Raw genomic sequence first — 12,938 nt, 5'->3', positions numbered from 1 at the left:
TTACCATGCTGTTGGTAAGAGTGGTGATCTAATTGAAAAAACTATAAAACTGACAGAAAAAGTGGACATTTTGGGATAAGATTGAGCCCATCATCCTAATGGATTAATAATAACCATTATTTCATTATTTCATAGAAAGGAAATACTAATTTAGTTACACTATTCTGCTTGCATATTTTTGATATAATAGAAAAAAAGTTGTTTTAAGATTTTATTAGTTTTTTTTTTCTTTTTCACCCTGAGAAGATATATGTAAACATTTTACAATTTGCTTATCTTTCTTCCCTAACATTTTGAGAGTAATATCTTAAACTTGCTTGCCTTCTTGTTATGCACATGTGTTTTTGTCTCTAAAACAGTGAAGAAGGATAAATTAAAAACTATGAAATATTTTTAATACATGATATAGAGAAGTGAGCACACTATTTTGCTGATAATAAATTATTTTGCATAATCAAGTTCCGGACTGATGTCGGAAAATCTAAAGCTAGGGGAAAGGGCAGAAGATTTGTAATGAAGTATAGAATAATATATTTACCAATTGAAATACAATCTGAACTATTTATACATAAAGTTTGGGATTAGACCAGTAGTATAAACTTTTAGTTGCACTCTTAGAATGTTGTACTAGTATGCAAAATTTTGGACATCAGAATATGGAATCAGAAATAAATATTATTCTGTTCTTAGATTAAAAATCTAATGATAATAAATAAATTCAGAGTAGTAGAACTAAAAACGATCCATTGGAGAAGTAAGTAAAAAATTTGTACCTGTCGAGAAGTAGCTAAGGTTGGGTGAAGACTGGTTTCCAAGTACTAAGATTGAAGGAACTTTTAATTTTGGTAAGAACACTTAACATAAGATCTCCTCTCTTAAAAAAGTTGTAAATGACAATACAGTATTCTTACATAGAGGGACAGTGTTGTACAATAAGTCTCTAGAACTTACTCATCTTGCGTAAGTGAACTTTATACCTGCTGACTAGCAACTCCCCATTCCCCTTTCTGAGCCCCTGGCAACTGCCATTCTGCTTTCTGCTTCTGTGAATTTGACTGTTTTAGATACCTCATGTAGGTGGAATCATACAGTTTTTGTCCTTCTGTGACTGGCTTATTTCACTTAGCATAGTGTCCTCAAGGTTCAACCATGTTGTCAAATATGGCAGTCATTAAGATTGATATCAAAATAAATTTAGAATATATACAAGGAAATACTTGATTTTAGGCAACTCATATCAAAAAGTAGAAACAAAATGTAAACTTAGAGATGACTGGAATGGGTTCATGAATATTAATCCTAAAAAGAGTCATGCAAATTGGTAGGTCACTTAATGCACTCACCAGGGCAGTCTCTGTGCTAGGTACTGCGAATGCAGTTACAGGCATTTCTCATAGGCTTAGCTAACAGCTTAAAATCTAGCTGGGGAGGCAGATATGTAACAGTGATAGCGTGTGTTATAATGGTAAGAATAAGAAGTTTTAGAAGTAATATGGAAAGAGAGACTCAACTTGTTGGTGAAAAGGAGAGGATTGGGAAGATCTCATAGAAGTAAAACAGGACCTAAGCTGGCAGGAAGATACTGGTTCATTTGTTTTTAAGTTTGTTTGTTTGTTTATAAGTAATCTCTACAGCCAACGTGGGGCTTGAACTCAACGACCCTGAGATCAAGAGTCACATGCTCTTTCGACTGAGCCAGCCATGTACCCTGTGGCAGGAAAAGATACTGAAGGCAGAACAAACACAGTGCACAAAGAAAAAGGGAAATTTATTGTAGTTCATACTGTTAGAAAATATACCAACTTTTTAAATGTTAAGGAGGACACACATACTTTCTGTCCCTAAGAACATCTTAGAACCAGGGTATTGTGGTAGGTATATTTAATTCTTAACAGTGTTAACAGTAACTGTGTTTATAAAAACTTAGAGATGCATAGAAGATGAGGATTGATATTATGAAGTGCAGGATGATTAACACAACTTAAAACATTATAGACTTCAAATGCGGGTGCTTTATTATCAGTTTATCTTACTTAAACATTTAAGTCTTAAGTATAACATGCATAGAAAAAAGTGTACAGATCTTAATTTTTCATTTCAAAACATGTTGCTGTATTCTGTGTATCTTCTGTCAGTAGTTTGGAAAGGACCATACTCAATCATGTATATTTTGGATTAAAAAGTCACTACTGTCATACATCTTGTGCATGAATGGGTCATGCCTGAAAAGGAGTGGTTCACCAGTTAAAAGAGAGTAAATTGACAGACAGCAGTCTGGGATCTTCTACTCCCTCCAGGGGGCTTAGTGTTCTGAGGGGCATATTTGGTTCTTGATTGGGGTATTACGGGCTTAAGCAGGTAAGTGCAGTGGTTGTTGGATGACTCACAAAGTGTTGAACAGAATTAATCTACGTTCCACATGCTTTGAATGTTCCTCCAGACATTTATATGTGGGAAAACCTGTTTACAGTCATCTGTGTATATAACTTAAATCTGTTCTAATGCTTGTATTACAGTTGTGAAGAACTTGCCAAAGAAAATCATGCTGCCAAATTCAGAATAAAAGAGTAGGAGGGGACTGCCAAGTTACAGGGCAAAGGACATGGATACAGGGAAGCCATTTAATTCACCATCAGCACAGTGGCCTAGCACATGTGTATATCTAGGGAAGATTTCAGATTTCATTCAGAACTATATTAAGAATTGTTCACTGTTTTTGGAAAATCACAAAACTGATGGCAATGCCACTTACGGTATTTGAGTCATTAGTAAAGTACATCTGTATTAGTCTGTAAGCTGTGGTAAGCAAATAAAGTTATTATTATTTATAAGCATGTATCAAGGACATGCTTAATATTTATAACAATGCATCATTAGTTTCTACATTTGTAGTTTACAAAGTACTTGAATATTTAGTATTCTCAGACTCCTACGGTGTGTTCAGTGGAGCAGATGTGTACATTATTACATTATAGACCATAGTGTGCCAGATGTTAGTAAAATATTTTGCAGTGAAGCACTTTGTATTTATTATTTGAGGAAATTGTTTTGGCATTTTTTTCAAAAGTAAAATATTTTACAAAAATTCCACATATTTTGCAATACTTTCTTCTGTATCGTGATGTTAACTTAAAAAAAAATCTTTAGTAGTTTACTCTATATATCCTCTTGTGATATTGTGGGTAATTCGTGGTCCTCTAGTTGAAGGAATTTCGCTATTGGGTTAACTGCTGATTATTAAAGTTAATGGAAGGAGGGCTGGTGATCAGTGCTATAGATAATTCAATAAAAAGAAAATGTATTAGTAATTTTATTTTGAAGCATCAGTTTTTCTTTTCTGGTAGCAAATTAACTCTTCATAATTACGTTTTAGGCCTGAGAATGAAAGAGTTACTACTGATGCTCCACAGGCATACAGTCTACATGGAGAAATAAAATCATGCATTGACATATTTGATCATCTTTATGCTAGATTATCAAAATAACCCCAAAAAACAGAAACTACTGCTTTTAAAAAAATCCTTCTAAAACGGTAAACCCATAAAGTAAGGTGTTCTTTTCTCTGTTAACATTTATGATGGATTCATCTTTTATTTTTGAAGCAGAGATTTATTAATCACCTATTGTATACCAGGGACTATCCCCTTGGGTGCCAGAGATACAGTGATAAGCAAAAGCAGATATGATTTTGCCTTCATGTAAAGCTTAGAGTTTAGTTGGGGTGGGGAGAGAGAAAAGGAAAATCATTTCTGTCAATTCTGTTTTGGTTTAAGAGTGAGAAAGGGCTTCAGTTGGGAGTTGCAGATGCTTTGAGAGTGTGGAGACATAGTATTTTTCAGGAAGTTATACTTATGATTAAATAGGCCTTATTTTATGAGACAAGCTATTCAGAGCTTTGGGGCAATTAAACTGCATCTTTGGGAGAGATTGGAGCCATTTATAACCACAAGCAAGCACTACCACAAAATATTTTTGTTTCTAAAAAAATTTAAGATTCCAAATTCACATGCTCTGATAGTTTTGCTGGAATATCCATGTATCATTTTGTGATATTATATACCTAGTCTGTTACGAGGTTAAACAGAACACTAGTGGTTATTTCTTAAATCATCCTGTGTAAACTGTAGTATGTGATGGTGGTTCTCTATACAGAATCGTGGACTCTGAAAAGTAGAAAGCCAATATCAGAAAGAGTGTTTGGACATTATCAGAGCAAAGACAGTGGAACTTTTTTTTTTTTTTTTTTTTAAAGATTTTATCTATTTATTTGACAGAGAGAGACAGTGAGAGAGGGAACACAAGCAGGGGGAGTGGGAGAGGGAGAAGCAGGCTTCCCGCAGAGCAGGGAGCCCGATGCGGGGCGGGGCTCGATCCCAGGACCCTGAGATCATGACCTGAGCCGAAGACAGCCGCCCAACAACTGAGCCACCCAGGCGCCCCAAGACAGTGGACCTTTGAATGAATTGTGAATCAGTGTATGGAAATATCATGTAGCTTCGAAGTATTGTATTCATTCCTTTTTTTTTTTTTTTAAGATTTTATTTATTTGAGAGAGGGAGAGTGTGCACGAGCACACAGCAGAGGGAGTGGCAGAGGGAGAGGGAGAAGCAGGCTCCCCGCTGAGCAAGGAGCCTGATGCGGGGCTCGATGCCAGGACCCCGGGACCATGACCTGAACTGAAGGCAGATGCTTAACCAACTGAGCCACCCAGGCACCCCTAAAATACTATGAAGTCAGGCAACCTATGAAAGTTCCTAGTGTAGTTCTTGTAGAATAATGTAGATATTCAGGTGTTTATTGAATCAAAATCTGAGATAGTAGAAATTATAGGGGGAGGATTATTAATATTTTTACTCCCTGCAAAGAGTGGTTTTATTGAGGGATTTTTTAGTTTTCATAGAATACGAAAGTGTCATATACATGAATATTTGGTGTATGTATTTAAACTCTAGGGACATTTTAACCTTTATGCTGAGCTTAAATAATAATAGCAAAAATTGGCTGTTATTGTAGTAACAACATATTTAGTGTCGTTATTGAGTGCAGAGCTAAGTTAAAACTCATTACTTCAGGATCTACAATTACTGTGTTGCTTTTAGCAGAGGTTGGCAAACTGTTTATGTAAAGGACCAGTAAATATTGTAGGCTTTGTGGCCACCTACATACAGTCGCTGTTGCATAGCCTTGTTTGAAAAAAGCATTTTTTTAAAAATAATCCTTTAAACATTTAAAAACCATTGTTAGATCAGGGGCAGTGCAAGAGCAGGCCGGTGGCCCAGTTTGATCTGCAGGTGGTTGGCTGAAGACTCCTGGTCTGTGGCATTCCAAAGTTTTCATTTCTCAGCATGAATCCTTTTATAACCTTCCTAGTTAATCTTTTTCTTGCTTCATTCCCAGCAGAAATGTTTTAACTGTAGTGATCTCTGTTTTGTTTTCCATGTTTGCTGTCTGTATACTAGTTTTCTTGCCGTTTTGCCCACGCTGTTTTATTTATTGTGAATCTTTTTTAAGTCCTATCAAATTTTTACTCTCCAGTCAAGTCTTCCAGGAATATTGTGGGTGACAGGGACAATAAAACCCCAGTCATACTTGAAAATTTATACACACACGTGTGTGTGTGTGTATCTTATTCACTATAAGATACCACACGAATTTTTTTAAGATTTGTTTATTTGAGAGAGAGCCAGAGAGAGAACGTGCACGAGTGAGTGGGAGGGAGGGGCAGAGAGAGAGGGCAAAGGAGAGAATCTCAGACTCCCTGCTGAGCAGGGAGCCCCATGAGGGGCTCTATCTCGGGACTCATGACCTGAGTGGAAATCAAGAACTGGTCACTTAACTGACTAAGCCCCCCAGGTGCCCCTACACAAATTTTTTTTTTTTATTGCTCTTGTAGTTTCTTCTGTATTGGTCTTACTACCCTGGAAACATTATAGACATTTCTGTGGCATAATCTTACATACCTTTTCATTACACTTATAGCAGTGAGGATGTACAAGAGTACACCCAAGGGAGTTTGAAACTTAAGATCCATGTGAGTTTCATTGGAATTACTTGTAGTAATTTATTTTTATTTTTTATTTTTTGTGTGAAAAGTCGTGGGCTTTACTCCCCAGAGATTCTGATCCTGGATGTGGGGTGAGGCAAAGGACTGTCTGCATTTTTGGCCAGAACCCCACTGTGATTCTGAAGCTGAGGGCTACAGACTACCTTTTGAGAAAACCACTATAACAACTAAAGACTCCTGACTAGGACTCAAAATAATTTGTGGTCTGGTTTCAACACCACTAATAAAATGAATCTTGTCACTTTGGGCAAACTGCTTTTCCCTGAGCTTCGTTTTCCTTTGTAATCTGTGAGAAGTACCTGTTTGGTACCTTTGTTTTGTATATATTGTAATATGGTCTTTTTCCATGGTGTCTGAAAACCCAGAGTATTGTAGAAAGAGTTGGATGTTAGGTTGTAACTACTGTTCTGAGTATTTAACTTTTTTTTTTTTTTTTGCACTGGTATCCCAGGTCACATGATTTATTTCCTTCTAGTTTATTTGCCTCAGCCATTTTTTTTTTTTTTTTTAATATTTTATTTATTTATTTGACAGAGAGAGAGATAGCCAGAGCAGGAACACAAGCAGGGGGAATGGGAGAGGGAGAAGCAGGCTTCCCACTAAGTAGGGAGCCTGATGCAGGGCTCAATCCCAGAACCCTGGGATCATGACCTGACCATGCTTAACAAGGGAGCCACCCAGGCGCCCCTGCCTCAGCTATTCTGGCTTCCTTTTATCTCAGCTTTTTGTTTGTTTCTTGTTATTAGTGTGTTATCTTTTTAAAAACTTGGATCTAATTAAAAATAGAAATTGTTAGTCTTTTTTTTCCTTTTAAAACTTTTTGTTATGGAGATAATTCATATATCTATGCAAATAGACAGAATAATATAAAGAACTTCCACCAACTCATGGTCTTGTCCCTTTTTCATTATTTTGAAGCAAACCCAAGACCTGTAATTTCATCTGTAAACTCATCAACTGATGTTACTCTAAAACACAAGGACTTTAAAAAATACATAATCATAATACATACCATTTTCACATCCATAAAAATTAACAATAATCTAGTTATCTAGCCAGTATTCAGATTTCTTTCATTTCATAAATTTCATTTTTTTCCTTCTCTTAAGAGTTTGTATAAATCAAGATACAAGTAAGGTCCACATGCTGTGAGTGGTTAATACGGGTTTTGAAACTGTACTGCTGGTAAAGGATCAGAGGCTAGATGATCACAGTCTGACCAGGCAACTGCTTGGGGCCTGTATCGCTTGGACTGTGGGAAGAAAGCCAGTTTTGCCTCTGAGAGCGGGGGCCTTAGACCAGTGGGGCTGGATACCCTTTAACCTGGGGGCCTTGCCATTGTAAGTCCCCTGTAAGCTCGATGACTTTAGGCCTTGCAGTCCAACCTGCAGCACAAGTACCCTGTGGTACACACTGAGGTAGAGTCCCTCACCCGTGTCTCCTCCACTGCTGCAGCATCAGCTGCTGTACAGGCTCCTCACAGTTGATGTTTAATTCTTACTGCAGAGCAGGAAATCTGTTTGTCTTCTATGACTACAACTGGTATTCATCTTGGCAACAGGGGATGCCATCTGGTTGGGGGGTGCTTTATAAACTGATAAGAAGAAAGTTGAAACAGGCTCTGGGCCCACAGATTTTTAAGGAATTGGTGATGACATTGAAGGTTTCTTCATGTTTCGTGAAAGTCAAGCCATCCTGCACGGGCAAGATCAGCTTTGGGTAGGAGTAAGCAAAGGCCATGCCCAACAAGAACTTCTTAGAGTTTTAGATGGTGTCTTGTCAATCTTCTGCTGGACTGTGGGCTCCACCAGTTCCCCAAGGACAGTCTCATACTGGCCTGTCTAGGATCTTTGCAAGGATGGGGTGGTTCTGAGCAGTCATCTTCTGTTGCAGAACTTGTCGCAGCATGGTCCTCTAGTTCCTACTGCAGGTGAGTGGGGTCTCCCAGTAGGGGGAGTGCTGTGATGCATTAGCAGCTCTGCTGGGCAGGGTGAGCTACATGCTGTATTCTCTCAGAGCCCCTCTCATGGATGGTCATGGCAAAATCTGATCTTGGGCAGAGGCTGCTCAAAGCCACAGCACAATGACCAGATCTGCCTGTCTTCTGCCCCCTCTACCTCCTGATACTTTATTATGAAAAATTCAAGTGTACATAAAAGTGGAAAAATTATGCAGGTACAGTAAATACTGTGCTGTGTTTGCTTTAGCACACATCTATGTAGCTGTCCATTAGTCAATCCATCTTATATATTTTTTATATTTCAAAGTAGGTTGCAAACATTGGTTCACGTCACTTAAATCTTTAGGATATCATTAATTGGAATATTTGTTAAAAATTGTTTGAGGTATAATTTACATAGACTGAAATGTAAAAATCTTACCTTGTGAAAGAGTTTTAATAAATACATCCAATTTGGCAACCTAGACCCCTGCAGAGAAGTAGAGCTTGACCATCTTCCCAAAAAGTTCCTTGTCATTCCTTCTTATTTAATTTCTCCCCCCTCCAGAGGCAACCAGTGTTTTGATTTTTATTCATATTCATATAAATAAAATAATAAAGTGTGCTTTTTTTGGTAAAAGTTCTTTTGAGGGTTATGCAGGTGAATACATGTAGTTCTTTTTTTATTACCTGGTACTTCTCTGTTATATGAATAGATCAGAATTTGTTCATTCTTCTTTGTAAGATCTGTGATTAGTGAGTATTTTCTTTCAGTCTGTGGCTTTCTACTTTATTTTCTTATTGGTGTCTTTTGACAAGCAAAAGTTTGTCTTTTTGATGAATTTTATCAATTTTTAGTTTTATAGTTACTGCTTTCTCAGCTCTATCTTAAGAAATCTCTGCCTACTCCCAAATCATAATAATCTCATTTTATTTTAGAAGCTTTGAAAGCTTTAGCTCTTACATTTACATCTATGATCAATCTCAAATTAGTTTTAGTATATGGTGTGCTAGAGGTTGAGGTTCATCTTTTTCTATGAATATATACAGTTGTTCCAACTCCATTTTTAAAAAGCACTTTTCTCAATGGATTGCTTTGAAACCTTTGTCAAACATGAAATGACCATGTAAGTATGAGTATGTTTCAGGGCTCTGTGTTCAGTTTCATTCATTTATTCATTGGTCCTTACACCGGTACCACATCTTAAACAAGACCTCAGTCTTGAGGTCACGTAGCGCAAGTCCTCCAGTTTCCCTTTCTTTGAAGATTACATGCCTAGGTCAGGAGTTGGCAAACTGTGCCCCCTGCACCCCCACCCAAATTTGGCCTATTGCCTGTTTTTATATGTCCTACTTAGTGATCTGCTGTTGTTTGACATAGGGACCAAGCCCAGGCTGCCCCCCTGCTGTCCCCCTGCGGTCTCCGTTCCCCTTTCCCCTGTTGGCAGCTTCTATACCAAGTGCTGGACTCTTCTAACGTGGGAGTGGATGACTCCATCATCTTTGGCCAGCTGCTCAAGTTGAGATGACCCCGGCTCTCTAGGACAGAAAGGAATGCTGGGATTTGAGTGTCACTGGGGCAGAGAATGAAAGTGACCACTATGGTTCTTCAGATTATCTGTTTCTTGTATCCGTTTTGATGATTTGTATTTTTCAGGGAATTTGCCTGTTTCACGTAAGCTGTCATATTTATTGACGTTAATGAACCCCCCTCTTTTAAATGTGCATAGATTCTATAACAGTTTTGCTCTTTATTATTTCTTCTATTTGCTGTGTTATTCTTTCTTTGCCTAAGGTAGAACCTAAAAGCATTGATTTGAAAGCTTTCTTTTCTAGTATTTTAAAGCAATAAATTTCTCTCCTCTGCTTTACCTGCTTTGCAGAAATTTTGATATGTTGTATTTTATCATTCAGTTCAAAATGTTTTCTAGTTTCCCTTGTGATTTCTTCTTTGATCCATGGATTATATAGAAGTGATTGTTTAATTTTCACATATGTAGGGTTTTTGTAGGTCTCTTACTCTAATCAGTTTCTAATTTACTTTTGTTTTTGTCAGTGAACATTCTCTGTATGTTCTCTCAACCCTTTCTTATTTTTTGAGACTTGTTTTATGGTCCAGCACATACAGTCTGTCTTGGTGAACATATTATATGCACTTGAAAAGAATGTGTTTCTGAAGTTGTTGGGTATAGTGTTCTATAAATGTCAGTTATAGGTTTGTGATTGATAGTGCTGTTCAGCTCTTGTAGGTCGTTTTACTGATTTTGTCTAGGTAATTTATCAGTTACTGATTGAGCAGTTAAACAAATAATTGTGGGTTTGTATATTTTCCCCTATTTTATTGTTTGCTTCATTTATTTTGAAACTTGTTAGGGGCCAACATATTTATTATTACTGTGTTGTCTTGATAAAGGTATCATTCTGTCATTATGCAGTCTCTCTCTTTTTTTTAAAATTTTTTTATTGTTATGTTAATCTCCATACATTACATCATTAGTTTTTGATGTAGTGTTCCATGATTCATTGTTTGTGCATAACACCCAGTGCTCCATGCAGAACGTGCCCTCTTTAATACCCATCACCAGGCTAACCCATCCTCCCCCCCCTCCCCTCTAGAACCCTCAGTTTGTTTTTCAGAGTCCATTGTCTCTCATGGTTCGTCTACTACACAGTCTCTCGTTATCTTTGGTAATCCTCTTTTCTTCTTTGAAAAGAGTATATTATTTGATATTTTTATTGTTGCTCTATAATGATAGGCCATTTTGAAGCTCTTTATCTTTGTATTCTAAAGTATGACTATGACGTACCTATGCATGCTTTGCAAGTATATGTGTGTGTGTGTTTATACTCATGGTGTTTGCTGAGCTTTGTGAATCTGTGAATTTGTCTTGAAGATTATTTTATTTATTTATTTTTGAAGGTTTTATTTATTCACTAGAGAGAGAGAGACCACAAGTGGAGGGGAGAGGCAGTGGGAGAGAGAGAAGCAGACTCTCCACTGAGTAGGGAGCCTGACCTAGGGCTCGATCCCAGGACCTGGAGATCATGACCCAAGCCAAAGGCAGACGCTTAACCATTTGAGCCACCTAGGCACCCCCAAAATTATTTTAAAATTGAGACTTCACCTGCAAATACGTTATACATTTTGATATTGTCCCACAGGTCCCTGAAGCTCTGTTAATTTTTTTTCTCAATCTTTCATTCTTCAGATTTCTGTTAAATTATGTGTTCAGGTTTACTTAACTACTTTTTTCAGCTCTGATCTCGTCATCAGATTGGATAATTTCTGTTCTTCCCCATCTGACTGTTCTGTTCTCTCCATACTCTAGTTTTTTTGTTTGGAGTTAATTTGATATTTTTCAGTTCTAGAATTTACATTTGGTTCTTTTTTATAGTTTTTATTTCTCTGCTGAGATTTCAAAGTTTTATTCATTGTATGCTCTTGCATATGGGGATACTAGCTGCTTTAAATCATTGTCTGCTAATTCAAAAGTCATCATCATATCAGATCTGTCTCTACTGATTGCTTTTCTTTTGATTGTAGGTCACACTTTGCTGTTTCTTTGTATATCTAGTGATTTGGGATTATATCCAGAATATTGGAAATGGTAGGTTGTAGAGCCTCTGGATTCTGTTTTGTCCCTTAAAGGTATTGGTTTTGTTTCTTTTGTTCATGTTTTACTTTAGCAAACTCTGCTTATCATGAGGATACCAGTTAAAATCTATGCTCAGTTTTTTTAGTCTCTAATTGCTTGGAGTCAGCCCCATACATGCCTACCTTAAAGGTGAGCCAGAGATCTGGGCAGAGTTGTTCTGCAGGTTTTGTGGCTCCTATTCTCTGATTCTCCCCCTCCCTGGATTTGCCCTTCACTTTCCAGTTATTATGGTTGCAGGGATCTCCTTTTTAAGATTTGTGGATTTCTGTTGGAGTTTGACCAGCTCTGCTTGGCACTGACTGGGTCCTGCTTTCTAGTGATGATCTTTAAAAAAAAAAAAAAAAACCAGAAAATACCTAGTTTCCTCTCCAGTTTCTGTTCGCTGTGGTTGCTCTTTAGTGTCTTCTGATAGTTTTTACTGTTTGCGCAGAGTTTATAGTTCTCATCTGCTGGAGAGTTGGGTGTTAATATGAGCTATTCTGACATTACTGGAAGTGAAAACTGCCTTACTTGCCTTTTAAATCTTTTTTTTTTCCTATAAGTTTCTGTAAGTAATATTTACTCCTATTCTCTCTCCTTCTTTTCCTTCTTCCATCTCCTCTCCCTTTCTCCTCTCCTTCTTGCTTCTCCTTTCTCCCAGCCCAGTTGTTTGTTCAGTAGTTTCCAATGTCTGGAATTTGCTAATTCTTTCCATGTCGTAGTGTCATTGTTCCTCTGTCATCATGTTACCTGTAAATTGGTAGTTGGATCTAGTAGCTTCTTAAGATTCATGTTTAATTTGGAGAAGGGGAAGACCCAGTGTTTTATAGGTCGTCGGGTGGTGTGTTCGTGCATGGTAGACATTGTTGGGGGGGTATGTTAGCAGCTCTTATTGCAGTTCTCTCTTCCTACATCCATTAACTCATTTTGAAAACAGTTAAATATTTGGGCTCAAAGTGGTGATTTCTAACTTAGCAGTTTTCCAAGTGCAGTCTGGGGACCTGTTGGGGATCCTTGAGACCTTTTCAGGGATTCTGTAAAGTCAAAAATTTTTAATAATGAAGACTTGATTTGCTATTTTTACTTTCATTCTCATGAGTATACAGGAGAGTTTTCCAGAAGCTATGTAACATAAAGATGCAGAAGCAGATGAGAAATCAGCTGTCTACTGTTCAATCTGGTATTAATGAAATTTGCAAAGATGTAAAACAGGGGCCCCTGGGTGGCTCAGATGGTTAAGCATCTGCCTTCGGCTCAGGTCACGATCCTGGGGTCCTGGGATTGAGTCCCGCATCGGGCT

At 37.5% G+C, this 12,938-nt stretch overlaps 1 protein-coding gene across 14 annotated transcripts in view; it reads left to right on the top strand.

Annotated features, from left to right (window-relative positions):
* AGFG1 (ArfGAP with FG repeats 1) overlaps positions 1-12,938 on the top strand; it is a 74,876-nt gene that overhangs the window by 19,474 nt on the left and 42,464 nt on the right. The window lies entirely within an intron of this gene.

The sequence above is a fragment of the Mirounga leonina genome, unplaced genomic scaffold (assembly GCF_011800145.1).
Source record: "Mirounga leonina isolate KUSES-001 unplaced genomic scaffold, KU_Mleo_1.0 Mir_151, whole genome shotgun sequence".
Classification (NCBI taxonomy): Eukaryota; Metazoa; Chordata; class Mammalia; order Carnivora; family Phocidae; genus Mirounga; species Mirounga leonina.
This window is presented reverse-complemented; position numbering and strand designations above follow the sequence as displayed.